Here is a 23046-nt window from a genome sequence, read left to right on the forward strand (position 1 = left end):
AGCAATTTGGTAAGTTGCATATAGCAGTTCCCCCCCCCCAATAACCTGGCATTGCATGGCATGATATGGCATGCCATCCATACAAAAAGTAGAACACAGGTGGTAGTGTCTGCTTATGTGGTATACACACACAAACGTATCTGTGTATGAGTATGTGTATGTGAGTCCTAGGTTATGAATTAAATTTTCTTACTGTGGTTCATGAACAAAATAACTGCGTGAACAGCACTGTACCAGGGCAACAACTTGATTTTACAGACACAGCAGCTGAGGCTGGAGGTCACATCAGCTGGCAGCTCTTCTCCACATTCCTGTGAGTGTGTGTGCATGTCAATGTCTGCAAAGCCAATGTCTGCAAAGCCACACAATAAAGAAAACATGCCAAAAAACTAACATTTAAAAATCCTAAATTAAAATTTTATACTAAAAATTTTTAATACTAAAAGTGAAAAAATTTATGTAAAGCAAGACATATTTGATTAAATAAAATGTTTAAATGGCTCTATGGCCCAAAAATAAAACAAAAAACAAAGCAGTACCTCGACTCAGTAGTTTAAAAATAAATAAAAATACAAAATGAAATATTAAAAAAAAATAACACCACCAATATGCCAGAAAAGGGTTTATCTTCCTAATATACAATTTAGTACTTAAACATGAGAAAAATACCTGAAAAACAGACAAGTGATATTAAGGAGAAAATTATAAAATAAATATGAATGGTCAATAGCATTAAAATTGTACACTAAAGCAAGATACTATGTCTCGCCTATAAAATTAGCAAAGATGTTTTCTTTTTAAGTATTAATACCTTCTGTTGATGTGAAAAAAAAAAAACAGCCTTCTCAAAAATCACTGATGGGAGTGAAACATGTAAATTTTGGCAGTAAGATTCAGAAGCTTTAATAATGTAATTACCCTTTCATCCAGTAATTCTACTTCCAGAATTTATTCTATGGAAATAATACAAACATTATCAAATTTTATTTTAAATGCAATATTATTTTTAATAATGAAAAATTCAAATGACCCATACAGTCATCAGTGGGAACTGGCTAAATAAATTACAGGACATCCATAGAGCAGAATATTATGCAACTATTAAAAGAGATGATGTAGATTTGTAATTCCTGCCCATAATATACTGTTAAATGAAAAATAGTAATAGATGTATAGGAGCATATATTTATATTTAAAAAATTTTAAACACATTTAATCCCTCTTTACTAATATATAATAACCCAATATTTTTTAGAATAGAAGACAAGTTGCATTTTTACACAGAATTTTCTAACATGACCATTTTCTTTAAACAAAAAATAACCAAAATCATCACAAACAAGAAATGAAGGAAAGGAGGGAGAGAAGGACAGGAGAAAAAAGAAGCAGGCAGACAGGCAGGCAACCAGAAGTAAATGTAGGAAAACCCAATATAAAGCTAAGCGATCCAGAGCCACTGATCTTCTGAAAGGACTCCAAACCTAGCAGGAACTAAAGAAAAAGAAGTTTTTGGCAAGGAAAAAGCAGCCCCAAGCATTCAACAGTAGTATTCAAAGCAGGCATTAGCCACAGACCCCATCACTACCCTACGGGCACATTGTGAAAGTGAAGGCACGACTCATAAAAGGCCTGCCTTTTTATCCAGGAACTGACCAGAAAAAGGCAAGAGTAACGGGCCCCCTTGTGAGCTAGTGAGAACATTAACAGCAGCCCTGGCTCAAGGCCAAGAGTCAGCAGAAATGGCTGGCTACAGACCCTGGGCCACAGAGGAAGCTGCAGTGCAGACAAGGAAGATAAAATCAACTCCTCTTGAGAGGGGGGAGGAGGTTGGAGTACTGGGATCTTGGACCTAAAAGGACCCTTACGAGTACTGTGCAGACGTGGAGGTTCATCTCCAGCCGTCTGGCCCACCAACTGCAGGGGACAAGCACCTGCCAAGTAGTTCAGCCCCAAGTCCCACCGTCTCTTTCTACACGACTACATAACTCAATAAAAACAATGTGAAGTACTATTCCATTTCACAAAGATCTCAAACAATTTAAAAATTAGAATGTAAAACTTCAACTAACCTTAATACTCACATTCTTAAAATAATTAATTTTCCAAGGCTACTGCTTGTCTCTATTATAAAGACATATATATAAAATACAGGCAGTCCCTAACTGGGCAACAAGACAAAAGACATTTCCCTGAACACTGCTAGATGAATGTTTTTCCTTCACTGAGACATGTTGATCAAAATGTCAAAGAACTCAGTATTCTCTTCATAAAAGAATAATCTCTAACAAAGTAAAGGGCTATCAAATATTCATATAGATGTGTGAAACAGTTCAGTCATACAGCTTTCCCTCCTAACACCATCCATAATCTATAATGTGGGGCAGGGAGGGGGTGTGGGAGGAGGTGTCGAATTTGAATCATGGAATACTTACTTTGGAAGGCAGGACATGACATGGATGTCATGACACATACAGGTCTTAGGGCAGGATGAGAATTCTGGCAATCCACAGGTGTATGAGTAATGGACTCAAAGACATCTTTCTCTTGGGAGGGCTCTATTTCAAATTTAAGAATGACGGAAGTCTCAAAGACAAGTTCTTATTTCAAAATTTTTCCAGGAAATAGCTTTGCATGCCACCTCTCAAAAAAAAAAGACAAAAGTTCTACAATTTAGCTAAAAAGAAGTCAATATGACATATGTGAAAACGGAAAATCTAACCACGATTTAAAACACTGACTTTGTGTTAAAAATCATTTCTAAATATTAACCAATCAACTCATCACAAATTTAAAATATAATCCACTATTTCTAATTCACAAGTGTTATTTTTCAAAATATTTCATTTAACAAATATTCACTAATCAACAGTAACAGAAAAACAAAAAAACTTTGGACAGTCTTCCTGATTCTACCACCTATTACTTATGTGACACCAAGAAAATCATGCATTACATCTCCTCCTAAATAAAATGATGATTTTTAGATATAGCAAATACAGTATGTAAAGAAATGTATAAATACTCTTCTTACAATCAGGCTGAATACCCAACACCATTTTTAACAAAGCAACACTATTCTCTTGCATGAATAAAGTTAAATTTTTACAAGAGAATTACAGATGCTAATGGCATTGGTACAAATTCTTCTTGCTTCTTTTAAACACTGGCAAAGACTGCAAGAGAGAGAGAGATTGGCTCATTCAGAAAAAATGATTTCTAGTAAGACACCACTCCAAACAAAGCAAACACACTGAAGAACAACAACAACAAAACAATGCATTGGCCAAGGCTAAAATAACAGAACAATACCACTGTACCAGGTAGGGCTCTTGATTATAAACAACAGACACATTCTGGTTAATCTAAGTCAAAAAGGAGTTTATTGGCTGGGTACTGAGTAGCTCAAAACTTTGAGCCATGGATGGAGAATCAGGCTCGCACAGGAACCAAGGAAGGCAGTTCACAAAGTCCTGCCCCACAGCCTAGAATGAAGCCTGAAACGTATGTTACCGCATCAATTCACTGGACAGGAAGGAGCATCTCATCGGCAGCTCTTAGATCTCATGTCCATGATCTTTCTAGGTGCAGCTCTCAAGCATGCAGAAGGACAACGTAGCAGGCTTTAAGCTTCTTTAGTCAAGAGAGGTGAGGGGCAGCATCCTACCTAAACTGGAAAGGGGGTTAGGTAAAGCCCCGGGCAGCTGAAACCATACATGTCCTCTACTAAGATCAAGCTCTGAGAGTGGACACACCTGAAGTGCCTTTACTTTGACACAGGGTCTTGCTCTAATCTATAAAAGTTCAAAAATTGAAAGTTCATAAAAATTAGTTCAAATCTCTTTATTAGATTTGCTTGTTACAATTTCCAGTCTATTTTCAAGGCAAAGGCAAAAATTTACTCTTTCTAAAGTGGTTCCATCAACCAATACAAGACTGAGTAATTTAGATGGGGTCTAGCAAGTTTCTTAATGCACTATAAGTATTGCCTCTTGCTTTATATTCTATCCGTCTGCTAATTTGGTTTCTTGCTTGCCTTTTTTGCTGCAGCTGTGCACCGGGTTAACTGTTTCAATGGTTTTCCTACAATAACCCACAAATTTTTTCCTGATCAGTGTGCTGTATGATTGGTTCTTTGTTCCTAAGATAATTATTTTACATTTGTCTACACTGAACTGCATTTGCCATCTGCTGGCCCAATCACCTAAACAATCCAAATCTTTTTGAATCTGATTGCATTGTTCCTCATTATTTCCTCTAGCTCCAATTTTAGGATCATCTGCAAACTCTGAGATCTTTTCTTTAAAGCTTGGACACATTTTATTTTAATATAGAGGGTTTTTTTTTCAAGTGACCCTTTAGACACTCCAGCTGAAATCTTCTTCCAACTTGAAAAGTTTCCGTAAAGCTCTCCCAAGGATACCTTCCACTTATACAGGCAAAGCGCTGCTAGAAACAAAGCTAACTAGAACCCACCCTATTTCATCTTTCCTTATAGCACCATGCTTTAAAAAGTGTATGTCTTCTAAGTTCTTCACTTCCAAGTATAAATATTTTGAAGAAATGCAAACATTGTTTTTTAATATGTAAATTCACGGTAACTTTTCTGTAATAACTTTCCTAAAGTACACATGGCAAAGTTTTCAACAACTTCCTGCACGTTAAGACATTTAATTTACTCATTCAAAAAATATTTGCACACACATTAGTTATGAGCATTAGGTACACTGCAGTCTTAAAACCTTGGTTCAATTATTTATGTCCCAAAACTTCAGTTTCCTACTGACAAGAAGATAACTTCTAAAGACCTAATCACCTCTAGCAGTATGAATTACCTTTTATCTGAAGACTACCATACTAGAGCTACCATATCTAAAATTTTTCTACTTCAAATTTCCCATGCTCCTCTTAATTATAAACCTTCCAATAAGTATTTCTTTTGCAGTTTTTAATACTTTAATATTGTGTATAGAAACCAATTTAGCACAATTTACCCTTCAAATTAAATTTACTTGACAAATCTGAACATAGTGTATCTTCATTAATTAATTATGACGTAGGGGATCAGGTACATCTTTAGATCTAGGAAGAATTACTAGCTCCATAATCTTGAATGACTGCTTAGTGACTTTCCACAAAAGCCTTACCTGTATAGCCCATTAAACTTATTAAAAAACTTACAAAATTGCATGATATATTTGCTACCGTTCTGCTATTTCAAGTGGTAGATGCAGGAGACAAACTGAATTTAAGATTTATTGTCATTTATTCATTCAACAGTCAGTGAATGTTATAAGAATATAAAGATAAATGTAAGATAGCGCTTGCCCTCCAGAAGTCTGGGTAAGATATAAGTAGCTACAAGGTATCACAATAGAGGTGGAGCCACATGAAGTTTGGAAGGAGAATTTACTTCCAGCTACTGGATGAGAACCTTTGTGAAGGGGATACACTTGAACTCTGTCAAATATTATGATGGCTTTTAAAAATAAATATACTAAACTATGAACAATATCACAGAAAAGATGAATATAAAATGCTAAGCAGTCAAAGTGAAATAGAAAAAAAAAAGAACTCAAAAAAGGAAAGGGTTTGCTAGTTATTTCTATGGGGTGGAATCGTGTGTGTTTTTTATTTTTCAATTTTTCTGTAATTCTCTGCAATTTTTCTGCAATTTTTCTGTAACATTGTTCTTATATTAAATTTTTAAAGCCATACTTTGAACAATAATTGAACACTATTAAATGAAATGCTGTGTAAGTCAAAACACTGGAACTTATAAGAGAAAAATTAAGAAGTATTTTTTTATATATGAAATAATTTATATAGGATCTAAAGGACACATTAAAGAATTCACAATTTATTAAGCCCTTCTTTTTGAAAGAACTATTGATTTTGGATGGAATGTCTTTCCTTATAAGGCAGGCCTGAAAATCCATTAAGAAAAATTATTTTGAAATGGTGAATTTGCAGCTAACAGTTATTAGGTTATGACTTTAGGTTTGTGGAAGAACACTCGAATAACTGATTAGCCTGAATTTTTTTTAACACTTATGAAGTGACAATAAGTTGCCTCCAGGGATATTTTATTTATATTTTAAAGCATTTAATAAAACTATAACAAACAACCACTGACTTTTATTTCAGTCTCCCATTCACTAAAACGTTGCCATTGGAGTAATACCCCATATAATTAAAGGCCTTTGACTAACTGCACTGAGTTGCATTAAAAGTCACAACATTCCACATATTATTTAAATCTATGTATAATCCAGTAAAGGCATTCCAGTGAAAACCTACATGTTCTTAAATCTCCACATGATCATAGCACAGGAAAAGAAACGAGTGTGAATAGGGAAAGGAGAGAGTAAAAGGATTTGTTACCAGAGGCACAACACTAAGAGAGTTTCAATAAACATTTACATATTTTAATACCAGCTTAGCTTTTCAAGATTCTGGTTTGACTTTTTTATTCTTTGATTTTATGCCCTATACTATAGACTGTATTTAAATTAGTAGCAACCCATGATAACTTGAAATCCAAGCCCAACTAAAACTCATTTGAGTTGTATCGAACTATATAGGATTACTGAAATAATGAGTAATTGTTTCATCTAGGCTGTTAATCTCCCTAAAGGGTGAAATTGACTGATACTATCCTGTTAATACTCTTTCATACTCTTCTTTTTGGCTGCATTGGGTCTTCGTTGCTGCAGTCGGGCTTAGTTGCGGCGAGCTGGGGCTACTCTTCGTTGCAGTGCGCGGGCTTCTCGTTGTGGTGGCTTCTCTTGTTGCGGAGCACGGGCTCTAGGCACACAGGCTCAGCAGTTGTGGCTCACAGGCTCTAGAGCGCAGGCTCAGTAGTTGTGGTGCATGGGCTTAGTTGCTCCACAGCATGTAGGATCTTCCCGGGCTAGGGCTCGAACCCGTGTCCCTGCATTGGCAGGCGGATTCTTAACCACTGCGCCACCAGGGAAGTCCCTTTCGTAGACTGTTAATAGTTTTCAACTGAATGAAGTTAGAAAGCAAACCTCCTGGTCAAAACGAATTCGACCAAAGGAAATAAGAAAAGGTTACAAACTGCCTTTCACACGCCACATCCAGTGGGCAAACAATTTATCCTGAATAAATTGCGAAGATTTAAAAATCTGGACTTTTCACATAAAAATCTAGATTTTCTCTCAAAAAAAAAAAAAAGAATCAGTAGATCTAGGGACTCTCGGCCCTCTTCTGGAAAAGCTCACCAGTTGTGTGGGTTCCCACCAACCTACTTTCTTCCTCACTTTCTATTGCTCACTAAACAACAGACTATACGAACTAGGGTTTGTAACCTATAAATAGAGTGCAGAGGCAGTCGGATCTTGATTCAAATCCCAGCTCCTCCACCTCCAAGCTGCTTAACTCAGGACAAGTGGTTTAACCTCTTTAAGGTTCAATTTCTCCATCACAACAAAGCACATAATAATGTTTAACTAACAGGGGTTAAAAGTGAAATAATGTATACGATACCAAACACAAAACTAAATGTTCAATAAATGATAGTTAGTATTGCACTATTTGGATTGAAATTCTAAACCTAATTAAGATTTATCATAAACACTACCTTCCTAGATTCTATAGACACTAAAGGAAAAGTGAAATCACTATTGCCTTAGCATTCTATAAGATCCTTTGTGAAATAAAGAACAGTAAATACCTCATAGGGTTGTTGTATTAAAGTATACGTAAAATGCTTAGAATGGTATATGGCACATACTAAGCTCTAGAAAAGAAATAGTCGTAACTACTAGAAGTAGTAGTTGTTCTCAGAGAGCAGGCACACGTGAGCTTAATAACTGAGGAGAAATAAGTGAGTAAAAATGTGACTGAATGAAAACAAGACAGTTATCAAGATTCTTTCTTTGTACACAGTCTTAAGAGTCCCCTCAAAAATCCCATATTTTGATGTTAAACCTGAAAATCTCAGTGAAAACGAAGTTACTCTGATGTATAAACAAACTTCATGTTCTGGGATTGAACATAAATAATTATTAAACTCTGATGGGAACAAAAGAATTGACCATAATTCCAAGCGTGAAGCATGCACATTATATGATGTTCATAATTTATCTCTGGAAGAGTTTTATTAGAGTAGCCCTATTTCATGAATGCTAGAATCAGACCAATATAGGCTAAGTTTCCTTGCTAGTTCTTTTATGCCTCCAAGGATCTCAGCAGCTGAGTGGAGGACCTGTACAAAGAAGAACCTGACTATTTTTTAGGCCTACTAGTTTCAAAGCCTCAGCCATTAAAAACAAAGAATGATGAAAAAGGGGCTGGTCAAATGGCAGCAGTGGTTCTCTGTTAAATGGTATCATATCAAAACGATGATTTGATCTTTAGCATACTAATCATCTCAGTAGAAGTAGTTTTTAATTAGTCTGGGAATAATAAAGAAGCTCAATTCTTCAAATATTTAATTTAACAAAAGATAAAGACAGTATCCCCTGGCTAAAGTGGTATGTAAGTTCCAGGTTCCCTGCCACATCATAGAAATCCTTTCACAGCACTCAAAACAATGAGAAAAAGCAACAAAATTGACTTTGAAAAGAGTAATTTCCTTTCCAACCTAAATAAACTTTACACAAACTTGCCTCTGATCCTGGATTAAACAAGCTGCACTGCCAGCATCAGGGGAGGGTGTGAGGAGATCTAGCAGGTGCTGCAGTTTATCACAAAACCGTCTAAAATAATTGGAAGTGACAACCAGCACTACCACAAATGATTTATTAGTCTTTCACTCAGCTTTTCAGCTTCCTCGGGGCCAGAATAAATAATTTACCAACTCTGTATCTTCCAATCATTAATTCTTCCCTATGCATCCAAACTACATTTAACTCTGCTGGGTTCGGTGGAATAAAACACACAATAGGAATATTTTTCCAGATACAGAATTATCTGACCTTATGAAAAGGCAAATTTGTCAATCAAGATGTACAATCCAGATGTAGAAGAATTTCAGGGCTCAAAGTCAGCAACTGCAGATGAGTTGGTGGGAATAAAATCAAGTGAAGAGGAAACGAAAGCAGAGCCTAGGGAAGAGCTCTCACACAGATGAGGGAAGGTTTCAGTGACTCTGCGGACAGCAAACCTAAGCAGCCACCTAGCACACAGACACCAGAGACTTTCAACCACGATGAGAGTCAATTCAATGACTACTTACCGTCTCCCCTAAAACTCGCCTAAGTTACAGAAAATACGTAGTCCTCCCTCAAGAAAAAGGTCGCAACTTTAAAACGTGAACACATAGGAATTTTTTTCATGCAAAACGGACTTCATAATACAGGGCAAGATGAGGCAGCTTCTTTAAAAAATTTTAGTAACTATTTTGAATGAGTTCAGGAGACAATTACATACAGCCTGAAATTCAAAAAAGGAAATACAGGCAATTTTATCAAAGAAATAAATACTCCAAAAAACTCTGAGAGTGACTTTAAAATGTATGTCCATTAATTATGTAGAAAAACCACACAGAAAGCCAAAAAAATTACATCTTAAATCCATCTCTGATGTAAGCTAGTCTTTGTCTCATTAAATCAGCATCTATGATTAAAAGAGATCATTTTTGGTACATAATGTATTGCACTGTTAGAGCAGCATCTGTTTATTGCACAGCATAAACATTTTTCAGCTTTGTGAAACTACTGATACACAAGAAGTGATGCGGACCTAGCAATTTATTTAATCTTTTTTTATTCCAAGAAGAAGTACTTTCAGTGAAAGGGTTAATAACATTAATATTCTAATATCTGGCATTCTATGAGGCATATCAAGCTGTTGGGCACACAGTCAAAGAATTTCATAGAGTGACAGCTTTCTCTTCAATGGTTTGAGAGTACATCACAATTCAAATCTTAAGTGTGTAATATAGGGCTAAGTATACTTCTAAATATATGACTTCCACCAAACATGAAATGCACTAAAATAAGTCCGGCTAATGAAAATTATAATATAAATGTGAATCCAAAGAATGTAATTTAGATGATAAAAGGTTCAAATAATCTCTTAAAATTCCAAAATGTTCACAAATAAGAGAGTACCATTTTCAAGACTAAATACTTCACTGTCATTAACTGAAACAATTACATAACGACATGGGCACAAAAGCATATTGTTTACATCAAGCCAAACCACGTCGTACTTACGCAAAGACCCAGTGCACTTGTTGCTATGGCAAAATAAACCCCCAGATAGCATAGGTCCTAGCCTCCCACAGGTGAAAATAAAAACAAAAATGGTAAACCTGGAAAATGTAACAAAAGGCATCTTTTTCAAGCAAATATCAAAAAAAAGATAGAGATGTTATTTTTTCATATGGGTCGGAGAGAATAGGAGGATGTTTTTTAAAAAAAAAAAACAGCAGGACAAGGCTGTCTACAGGCTTCTTTGCAATTGGTTTTAAATGTCAGAGGAACTTCAGCAAGAAAAGATAAAGCAATGCACACTCTAGTGGCACCAAATGGCCTGAGGATGCCGCCTAAGGCCAGCACCTGGACACAGTGGCCTAAAAGGTGATGGCAGCTTGTCCCACGTGCTGCAAACTGTGAGCCCAGCAAAGCCACAGGGATATCTGTGGAAAAAGTCTGGGCAAAGTAACCTGACCCTTAAATGCCCATCCAAAGACAAAGACAGACCCAAACTGCAGTACTGGTGTTGTCCTATTAAAGAACAATTAAAATTAATAAACCAGATGTAAAATCAAAAGCAAGGAATAGCTCAGAAAGAATGTTGGGTAAAAAAGATAAAAAGGCAAACTGCATAAAGACCAACAGAATATTTCAGTTTAGTAAGAACACTCAATGAACACATGAATGTAGGTATAGTCTAAAAATACGGACAGAAAGGATGTAAACCAATTCCAGGGTGATGGTTATCTCTGGGAAAGGAAGGACTTTAAAATGTTTTTTGAAAATATATACAGCAAATGTCAATATACAAATTCTGCATGGTAAATACAAGGTTGCCTGTTCTATTTATCCTCTGTACTTTTGTGAATACTTGAACGATTTCTTAAATATTTTAAATCTAAGCCATGTTGTACATAATTTTCTTCCTAAAAGTTAAAGCAATTTCACAATATTTTTACCTGAAACATGAGGGTCTACCTTTTTAAAAATCATTGCTTTGGTTGGTCTCCCTATTCAAAAATTTTTATATTCCAATCTAAAAAAACTAAAAATTCTACCCTCCTTTCACAAATGATTCGGCTTAGTAACAATTTCAAATCATTAGTTCTCAGGAGACTCCATAGTTTATTTCAGACTTGAACTGAGGGATTCCACCACACAGACCTCCTAAATGAAGTTTAAAACATTCTTCCCCAGCCTCTGAATAACTAGTTTCATCATTTGTTGTAGAGCAAACAGGCTGAAGGACCTGACTCTACTCCTGGGCTCTAACTTCCCAGTGGGAACCTATCACTTCATTAGTGAATATGTTCCTTCTCATTTTCTCTGTTTATGTGAGGTATTAAACTTATGTTTAAAAAAAAAATTCCTAGTAAGTCTTTAGATGTATGTAATGAAACCTTACTCTAAAGAAATCAGGACCACAGTGACAAGCTTTCTATCTTGTATTAAAATTATCTGTAGTCAAATTTAAGTTCAGCCTCATTTCTTTATAGGCCTTTGGAAATTTGACAGGTCATCTACAGCTAAATAGAAACAAGATGCCTCCCATTTACAATCATATTTGTACATGAAAACAAAAGTTTAATACACTTTTCGTCACCATGAAGGAAATATCAAAGATACTGTTAATCTTCACCAAAACTGATCAATATTCTCTCAAAGTAGCAACCATCTGATTTAAAGAATTACTGGCTTGTTATCTTAAACAAGAAATTATATTCAACTTATATTGATGTTTTCTATCTGAAGCGTGTCATGCAATATTGTAATTTATCTCATAAATCTACTAGAGTGTGATCAAATTCTATCAACTCTGATTGGCATAAATTTGAAACAATGAAGCAATCACATCTGTTAAGCAGTTCTAGCTTGCTAGACAACATTTTAAAAGTTTATACAATAACATAATTATATTTTTTTCTCCATGAGACCTTCCTGTAGCTGATTTCAGCTTTTTCATAAAGTTTTGTATGTGTACTGGGTTCAGTGGGATACAGAACAAAAGATAAGAAAAGGAGATGGACTGACAGAGATGGTTTAAGTATGAATTTCAAACACTCGGAAAAATATTTTAACAAAACTCCAAATGAATTACAAGGTGTCAAGATAGGGGAAAATAAGTTAATTTGAATAAAAAATATATAGTATATCTAACTTTATCCTGAAACTACTCCTTAAAAATATGAATGTTGAATTTAAAGGAAAATACATGGGCATAAAACAAAGAATTCAAACCATGCTTTATGGAACAAAACAGTATTGTACAGCAAAATTTACCACCTACCTTTTTTGGTGCAAAATTCCTAATGTTTGAAACTTAAATGATTATTATGAAAATATTATAATAGTATGTATATAAGTTAATAGGTGAAAAACACAATATTCCAAAAGTAATTCTATGTAATTTTAAAGACATTTCAAATTAGCAAGTGAACTCAAGGATGAAAATGATTAGTCCCTAAAGATATACGGGGTGTATGGGCTAAAATGACAGAGAAATATTAAAAATAAAACTTAGAACACTGTTAAGTAACTTCATCAAGTTATTGATCCTATTGCTTTATATCATCATGACTTAAGAGGATGTGAACATTCTACTAAATGTTAGCTAATAATAGCTAAATTATTATTATAAATCCCATCTGGGCCATTGACAGTTAATCATATACAATGTTGAGACATTTCTCATCCTATTGAACTTTGTTATTTGCCACTCCTTACATGCATACATCTTCACTCCAAAGTGATACCTCTTCGACTTCCCTTCATACCAACCAGGGCCTTGTATGTACTCAGTACATATTTGCTGATTGATTTATTTTAACTTATATGAAAACATGACTCATGAGTCAAACAGTTCAGATTAAAACAATTTTATTCCCTACCATTAAAGTTGAAATTAATAAAACAAAACAATATTATGATCAAAGGAAAACTTCCCAGAAACAGACAACAGGTAATTCTGATGGTGGAAAGTGAACTCAAGACAGTGACAGAGGTCTTTAATGAAATCTTGTGCTAATTCATATGTTTTCCTTTTGTCTGTGGATATGGCAGGCTTTCACAAAACAAGTATATCTTATTTTCTTAGAATTTTTCAATTTGGAATTACTGGAATGCTTTGCTAACCAAAGATGACAAAACTTTTTTCTCCACTCTTGCTTCTTTTCTATGATTTTGTTGTACTCTCCTTAATATATAAAACTATCCACTAGTCATCTACTTTTTCGTATCCTGTAGATTAATTTCTAATTAAATGCATAAAGAAATTGAAGCTCTCATGACTACTCTGTAATTTAGCTTCAATATAAAGACATTTTTTGATTACCGCAGGATACTAACAATACTAATATTTTATTTAAAAAAAGTAAATCTCCATTAAGTTTTATTTTTTAATCTATCAAACATTTACTGAATAGGATTAAAATAAGAAATAATTACAATTCTTCTGATAAAACTGTACTGTTGCTACCTATTATCAACTTCATTTCTGTATTTTATGTTTTCATTCAAGAAACATTATGCTTTGCACATAGTCACTGGTAAAAATAAGACAATTCATGTTTTTATTACAAAGATAAGCAATGAACTAATTATTACAACATGGTATAATATGTGTTCTACAAAGGTTTGTGGAAGGTGAGGAGATATCACTGACGAATCAGGGAAAGCTTTCAAGAGCTACATCCTGCAAGTTGAGTAAGCCAGGAAAAGAGGTACAGAGTGAACAGCACATAAAAAGATCGACTGAACAAAGATTAACCACATGCCATATGGGCTTACTTTCTCCTTCCCCAAACCCCAAAGAGATCTCAGATTTTTGGAAAATAAATGACTTATCAAAGGAAGTAACTCATAAAAGAACTTATAAAAGACACTGAGGAAAAGGCGAACCATTTTGCCCACAGTCCAGGAACATTCAATCTCACACATCCCACCTCTACTACCCTGGTGTAGAAAAATGGAAACTACAAGACATGGAAAAACTGACTTAGCTAACAAACAAACAGGGGGAAGAAAATAACTTCCCCAAACTAAAGGACTTGCTTCCAGAACGAAGGAGTCCCCAGAAAATCCAGTATAAACAATGAACAAAATCCACTCCAAGGCACATCATCATAAAAATTCAGAGGCAAAGATTCCAAAAGTTTCCATAATTATAAAAACAAGTCATGCAAAGCAGAAAACAATGTAGAAGGGGGAAAAAAGGCAAGGAACCTCTCAGTAGCAAAACCGAATGCTGTGAAACAAAGTCTTCAAAATTCTAAAACAAAATTATGCTGCAATGTAAAATTCTATACCCAACCAAACTACTAATCATGTCTGACAGTAAAATAAAGACACTTCAACCCTCCCTAAGATCTTTTTCATATAATGAGGAAGTTAAACCAGAAAAAAAGACAATGAGTTGGGATTCACATATAAGGAAAAGAGAAAAGCTATCCAACCTCCAAGGATATCAAATCTTTGACTTTCTTCTAGAACACATGAGAACACCACAGCATAACTCTGAATGAAAATGGCAGTAGCAGTTAAACAAATAGGAAATAATACCAGAGGAAGCCATTAGAAGCAAGTATTCTTATATTATACACCTACTACACTTCAATTAAAAAAAAAAAAGGAGCAAGTATTCCTTGAGCAAAGATGCCACTGAGATTAGAGGGAACCCCCATGACGATGGCTCTTAGTCTTCAGAGGACAGTCTCTACATTACACCAGGATCAAATGACTGCCGAACTGTTGCACATTCATCTCTCAAGTTATGCTCACATGCACTATAAACAGTGTCACTTTGAAGATAAGCAAAACCATATTATACAAAAATGCATGTACACACACACACACACACATTTTCATCCAAGATAGGGTCTAACTGTATTACTTTATAATTAGGTTTCACTTAAAAAGCCAACAACAAAATGAGTGTGTATATGTTTGGTTAGCATTAGTTATTTTTCAAATTTTCACTTATAAAATATCAAAGAAATCAAAAAAAATCAAAGAAATCAGAGTAAGCCCATATATTCCTAACTAGAAGAGTGTTTATGCTAAAATATTTAATCCTATATGAATTGCTGGCTTTGACGTTTTTTTCATCCATATAAGAAGCTCCAATCTAATCTGGAAGCATCTTTTAAGCATAAGAGTTAGAAGAGCTATAAGGAATAAGTGCACATTTTGAAAACAGTGGTTCTCAATCCCACCAGATCCAATGCCCCTGTCATTCCCTGTACTATTCTGAAATGAAATTCAGAGTTAATAAAATCTACACACAGAATGTCTCTTTAAAGAAAAAAATCAGGGACTTCCCTGGTGGTCCAGTGGTTAAGACTCTGCACTTCCACTGCAGGGGGCGCGGGTTCAATCCCTGGTTGGAGAACTAACATCCCACATGCAGTGCAGCGAAGCCAAAAAAAAAAAAAATGAATTCTAAACCATGTTATTAATTAAAAAGGAATTTATAATGAAACATTTATTTCATTATGTAAACACTTAGACATAACTACTTAAGAAGAGCAAATAAAAGAGTCACATATTTGCATCTATATATAATAAATAAATTTGGATCTAAGAGGAAAAACATCACAAGTCATTCTCTATAAGTACCAAAAAAATGAAACAGGAGAGGTATAAGAGAACTCTAGAATAAAAATTAGTATTGAGATAACTGATTACAGACAAAAATTAAATTGAATATGAAAGAGAAAGATAGAAATAAGCTTAAATGAAATAAAGATTAAAATGTCAAGACAAATTACATACTGTTGAAATAGAGAAAATTATGAAATGTGGTTATTAGTACAACTGACCTGGGTTTTATTTCTAAGTGTAGTGTCAAAATAATTACCTATACTAAGGTTGTTACACTGCGGTTACAACCTATCCCAGAAAACCTACCACACTGTCAAGGAATTAAGTCTCTAGTAGTTTAAAATACTACAATAAAGACTATATCCCCCCAAAATATTGCCAGTGGAGTGGGTAAAGAAATTTAAGAAGTTACAGAGAATTTGTATAATAGATTGCTTATTGGAGATGGTACCAGAGTAATAGCAGTACAACATAAAAATATAACATAAAAATAAATCATTTTAAAATATATTTTTAACAATGCATTTATCATTCTAAAAACAAAATTTTAATATTTAGTATGGCAATCATGAAATATCTTAAACAATCCTTATTAACTAATAAAATTCAATTAATTTAATTTAGATCCATTAATTTAAAATTTAGTTTGTTATTAAAAGAGTCTTAAATATCCTGTTATACATTTGCAACCAGTGTAACAGAGCTTCCAATAAACTGCATTGCTGAACTGAAAACTTTTCACCTAAATACCTAGTTAGAAATGCTAATAAATCAGGAAGTGGAAGAATGTGTGAAGTAAATACAATTTTGAGAGAATTTCTTTATTCTACTTAAGATTCCCCTCAACACAAACTTCCCCTAAAGTAGCAGATTGCTCATGTAATATCTTACAAACAACTGTCAGTAATATTACAGTAATATTACATACTGAAGTATTATCGCTTTATCTTTGAAGAGAGTTTAAGCAAGCAGACATTCAAAAGTTACGTGGTTCTCAGGACAATTTTCTGTAGTCTGAGACTGTCCCATGCATTGCAGGACACCTAGCATCCCTGATCCCCACCCATCAAATGCCAGAAACACTCCTATAATTATTGTGACCAGCTAAAGTACTCCTCCTTAATTTCCCAAATTCCCCTCATAGGGCTTTACCACCCTTGTTTGGAAATCAAACTCTAGAAGTCTTATAGAAAGAAGCATGCTATGGTACAGAGCTATATGAAAAAATGTGTTTCAAAAACAGAAAGAAACACTTTTATCAATTATACTAAAAATTATAACTTGCAATTTTATCCTCTTCCAAACATTCTTTCTTCAGCCTATATTTTTTGGTATTGTGTACTGAGGCTAACTTAAAGAGATTTGTTAACCACTCTAGAATAGATGTATATTCTCTTTATATGTTTTTTTTTTGTTTTTTTTTTTTGTTTTTTTTGTTTTGTTTTGTGGTACGCGGGCCTCTCATCTTTGTGGCCTCTCCCGTTGCGGAGCACAGGCTCCGGACGCGCAGGCTCAGCGGCCATGGCTCACGGGCCCAGCCGCTCCGCGGCATGTGGGATCCTCCCAGACCGGGGCACGAACCCGTGTCCCCTGCATCGGCAGGCGGACTCTCAACCACTGCGCCACCAGGGAAGCCCTATATGTTTTTTAATAGAAAGCTTTCCTATATATGACCTTTTCAATACTCCAACTTTTACTTAGCTGAATTAAAGTCAAAAATAGAATTTAATCAATAGACTGTACATGTATAGGCATGCCATGCTTCTATAATTTCATTTGTGTGATTTTATTTTCTATTTTTGTTGTTGCTGTGTGGTTTGGGTTTAGTGTTTCACTGAGCGGCATCAATACTAAGGTGGTCAACACTAAGACACTGCGTGTAGTCAGGACAGGATTCAGTATTATTAAAGACTGTTATGTGTCAGTATTATCTAGTGCCCTAGGAAATCCATGCAGTACAAGAGTCCCCTTTTTTACTCTGCAAACTCTATATTTAATAAGGTTCTATTTAATTAGTGCAGGACTCAAATACACGTTCATGCCAAATTTTGCAACCACACGGGAGGTAGGGGAAAGATATTTCAAACACTTACATGGGAACAACCTTAGGTTGCTGTCTTAAAATATCAGTGCAGGATGCAAACTACTTCACAGACTATCCACAAAACGGATGAGGTGTGAAAGAAATTCTGTGCTTAACGTGACCTTTGGCTGTACTTTTACTTGTCATAATTATAAAGGAGGTACTCTCAGAGCCAACACATAAGCTATGTTATTACTCTTACAATTATAGTAGTATTTTGTCAAGTGCTTCATATACTGTGACAAACTCGAGGCAAAATATATGGAAGCTTACCTAACAGGCCTTGCTGAACAAAAAGAGTGCTGATATTATACATACGTATGAATAAGAACTACTGCATAAGAATTTTTCTTTTTAATGTACATTCAAATACAAATAATGCCAGTGTGGTTACCTAGTTCAACTTAACAAGTCATCTATTCTCTAAATGCAAAAAAACTTGAAATTTAAGTTTAACACCTAATTGTGACTTTATTAAATACATGTCAAGAAGGAATTAAAAAGAAAACTATACAAAAACCAAAAACCTTTAAGCAACTCTCTTCTACAGATTCCTATTTTCCCACACAGAATTTCATCAAGGAAATACAGTTGTTTCCAAAAATGCTTTGGCAAACTGCCAACTTATCAATATAAATGACATGCAACATGATTTTTTTAAGGAAAAAAAAAAACTACTGGATCATCTAACATAAAATTATAAATTCTGAACGTATAACAAATAGAATTAGTTTTCCATACAATGTCAAATATACCATTTATCAGAAAATTTACAAAGCAAAACAAGTATTAAAAATCCTGTAATGTATGATACGAAGAAAAACTTTACAACTATATACTATATTACAACCAACTTTGCCATACTCATCTTTCTGTTCCCAATAGTAATACCTCCTCTTTATTTTCACCTTGAAAATAGGTTCCAAAAGCTGTAAAACATCAGAGTCACACTTTATAAAAGTCATAAACACAAACTGCCTAGGTTGGCTAACAAAAACACATAAATACTGGCCATAAAAGAAGTTTGTTTTATCATAAAATGTTTTTTTAAATATTGCATGTGAATTAAGATTGCTCTTAAATATGCATTATATACACTGTTAGGGACTACTCAATAGGAATCTGAGATGTTACTAGGGTGACCAGAGGTCCAAATTTGCCCAGGATGGTACTAGTTTACGCCTATTGTCCTGGCATTCATACAGATGCAATTATTTATGGCACTCACACCAACAACACCCAAGATTTGACCTAACAGAGCCCTGGAAATGGCCTTGGGCTTAAGAGTCAAAAGAAGTGATCTGAGCGTTAGACATCCACCAGGCAAACATTCAATCTCCCTGAGGCACAAATTCTTCTTCTGTATTTAATTTGGATCCACTATACAGGATTATAAGAAGAATCAAATCAGAAAATTCAAGAAGCTCAAGCACTGCCTACTGTTTAAAAAAGATGACCAAATGAAACACAAACTGAATATACTTAGCAAGTTAAGTCTATCAGAGATATAAATAACTACAGTCTCTAAAAACAAACAAACAAATGAAAACAACTCAGGTGAAAAACTACATTATAGAATTGTAATGAAGCATAATTACATTACAGATTTGTAATGTAATACAACAAATAAAACTACATAAAACTACATTAAAACAACAATAAAGCTACATTACAGAATTGTAATGGGCTAAGAAGGACCTTTGGGAGTCAGACTAAATGCATCCCAATTCCAGCGCCATCACTTACTGTCAGCTGTGTGGCAATGAGCAAGTTATTAAGTCTCTGGTTCCTCATTCATAAAATGAAGATAATAACTGTACTTCTCTTACTGGAAAGAGTAACAAATAATCCATGTAAAAGATGATGTGAGCACTGTGCCTGCACATAATAAGTGCTCAGTAAATGCTAGCTACTATTATGACAATCTCCATCAACATCTCTTCTCAAAAACAAGTCCTAAGAAATTATTCAGGAGACAATTTCACATATGTGTGCGTGTGTGTGTGTGCACATATGTGTATCTGTATCTTCCAATTAGAGATCACTTGGATGACACAGCTACATGTTATAGTGTGGGCTGGGTATATTACACAACTAGTATAGGAGATCTTATTCAACATTGGAGAAGGAAGCTTTTTTCTCTGAAAGAAGTCCACAGTGGCATCCTGAAGCACACTTTAAAATAAAATTCCATATCTAACAATATCTGTGGTTGTTCATCTAGAAAACAGAAGAGTCACAGATACGTACAATAAACACATTTTTAAATCCATGTATATAAATCAAATGAAACCGCTTCCTTTAAGCCAAGCATATATACTAAAGCAATATCCCAATTAAACATTCATACAGTCAATATTTCAAAATAAGAAATGTGGGTTTACATATGCACAGTTTAAAATTCTATAGTGAAACCTGTCTACAGAGGTCATTTTCCCTATATTTCAACAGCATATAGATCAACTTGAAATGTACAATGCTGCTTCTCTCTGAAATGTTAAAACTGTAAAGTACACAGTAATTCACTGCAAGCAAACACAGGAGAAAGACTATGTTGTACACATGATACCCTTTAACCCAAACAATTACTATAACTTATTCATTAAACCCATTCAAAAAGAGAACACTAATAACTTGTGCTATCTTACAAAACAGAGTGAGAACTAAGAAGAAATACTTTATTTGGTTAAAAATAGAAACTTCACATAAGAGAATTATTCGGTAAAGACAGAGAAATTATAGCTGGCATTTATAAAAGACCCTTGTACATTTTTAGCTCATTAAAATAAAGTTGTATAAAACTTTCCATAAGAGATATGATATAAAATAAGTATGTCACTAAGACTGATATAAAAATCTATATAAACATCATGCTGCTTTCCAAATACACATATAACAGGTATTTAAAAAAAACAAAGGGCTACATCAGTCAAATTTATATCTCAGGAATCCAAATGTAAGTTGGACTTCATTTCTCTGAGCTTTCCTAAAAATATTCCAGTAGTAAAATAGCTTTGCCACTAAAATAAAATAACTAAGACTCCATTATCTATTCTATAGCAAGTAAGAAATACCGACCTGCCCTTTAGAGATACCAAAGATAATGTGGACTGAGGTTTACATGTTCTCTCTCAGTTTACAGGCTATAGGCTATATCATTAATTTGTAAGTGACTCTACAATAAGTATGCACACAACAAACAAATATTCTATCATGGGTAACCCTAAACAGGTAAATTTAGAGCTAAACAAAGCATAACTGAAATTTTATCACTACCATAAATTACTTAAAAAAAAAATCCCTGGGCATTGCAATGAATATACTTTTACCTTACAGCTAATACTTTAATTTTAAAGAACCACAAAGAAAAAAAATCAAAACTAGTCAGTAACAATGCAGCAACTAAAAGCAATAAACTCAAAATTAAGTTATAAATAATTTAAAGCATGTCATGAAGTGGTATTAATAATTCATCAGATAAATAATTTACTAAATAATCAAATAAATAAATAATGAAATACATAAATAAATCAGCAAATAAATAATTCTGCAAAATAACCTAAACAATAAGTCACCCAAACAAATCACAAACCTACAAAACTACAATGATTCTTTGGATTCTGATAGTTTTAAATAAGCAAATGTACATAAACTAGATCAATCCTTGTTAGAATTAGAAATATTTTTCAATGCTATTTGTAAAATCCTCATCTCAGTACATAAGAACACATTTTCAATTTTTAAAAGACTGCATAGGATTAGTTCTTATACATTATTAACATGATTATAATATACCTTCTTCTATATTTTACATATAATAACTCTGCCTAACATATTTTCCCCCAAACAACTGGATACTTAAAATATTCTTAATTTACAGTTCTTTTTCAAAGCAATACTTACAGTACAATAGTGCTATAGTCTTTCTGATAGCTTTCCTGTCTTCACCAAGTCTCTGGAAATTTTCTGCAAGGGGTAGAACGGTTAGAATAACCTTAATTATTATAGACAGCATTTCATTCACTGGTGAACAATGCTTTATAACTCTACAAAGTAGCAATGGGAAGTGGAGGTTATTAGTTGTGAACTTTGTCAAGTTTTTAGAAGTCTTAAGTGGACTAATAAGCACAGGCTGATAGAGGCCTGGCTTCCTGTAATGGAGCTGACACACAGGCTGTTACAACTGGAGGGCTTTCAGATGTGAAGACAAAAACTTCGAAGGTCAAAGGACTGGCTGACATCTAATGCTATCAACAATTTGAGAAGCTCACAGTCCTTGAAAGAACACAGGAGATCACTTAACTGTTACAATGTGAATGCGGTGACAACCTAATGGGAGCACCACCAAGAGACAAAACACAACTGACCTCATAAATCAGTCTTCATTTAACATTTATTTCAGGTTTTTATCCACCCACAGTATAGTACTCTTGAAGTCCATAAATAGATTCTAAACTGTGATAGCCTTTCCCACAGATATAAGAACTTTGTAATTAGTGTTTAACACTTTCAAGGGAATAAATCCAAACAGTATAGCACAACATCTGAAGAGAAGGAAACTAAAATTGAAATATTTTTATAATCTAGCTCAATGAATTCTCAAAGCAACTTAGGTAATATTTTACCTATTTCACAATCAAGGAAAATGAGGCTCAGCAAGAGTCTGTATGCTGCCTGCGGTTCCCAAGGGGCAGGAAGATTCTAACTTTTTCTACACGACTTCACGTGAAGGGTCACTGAACTACAGGCTCCTTCAATTTGAGCCCACCTTAAAAATACAGCAAATCCTAAAGCTTTGAAAACTGGTTAGAGCAATGGTTTTCAATTGGGGGTGATTTGCCTCCCAAGGGACATTTGGCAATGTCTGGAAACATTTTTGGTTGCCACAACCAGAGAGTATTACTGGCATCTAGTGGGTAGAGACCAGGGATGCTGCTAAACATCCTACAATGCACAGATAGTCTCCCACAACAAATAATTATCTGCCCTAAAATGTTAATAGTGCTGAGGGTGGGAAACTCTGGGTTAGCATAAAAGGTCTTTCAGGGCTGTGCAGTTTTCCTGTTATAAAATAATACACATTTGGTTCAGGGATATAAAGTCTTTTTTTTACGTGTGTGGAACACCCTGGATAAAAACGTGTATACTGTGGAGAACGGGTATATGGGAACTCTCTGTACTTTCTGCTCAATTTTTCTATAA

General features: G+C 34.3%; 1 protein-coding gene across 8 annotated transcripts in view; it reads right to left on the reverse strand.

The window, feature by feature from the left end:
- TBC1D5 (TBC1 domain family member 5) overlaps positions 1-23046 on the reverse strand; it is a 553958-nt gene that overhangs the window by 477038 nt on the left and 53874 nt on the right. For 7 of the 8 annotated variants that reach the window (XM_055078836.1, XM_055078755.1, XM_055078808.1 and 4 more), the window contains one exon: positions 21748-21810. The exons of the other annotated variant lie outside the window; for it this stretch is intronic. The gene's annotated coding sequence lies outside the window, so the exon portion shown is untranslated. The remainder of the gene's footprint in view (positions 1-21747; positions 21811-23046) is intronic. 8 annotated transcript variants of the gene reach the window in all.

The sequence above is a fragment of the Physeter macrocephalus genome, chromosome 1 (assembly GCF_002837175.3).
Source record: "Physeter macrocephalus isolate SW-GA chromosome 1, ASM283717v5, whole genome shotgun sequence".
NCBI classification, from domain to species: Eukaryota; Metazoa; Chordata; class Mammalia; order Artiodactyla; family Physeteridae; genus Physeter; species Physeter macrocephalus.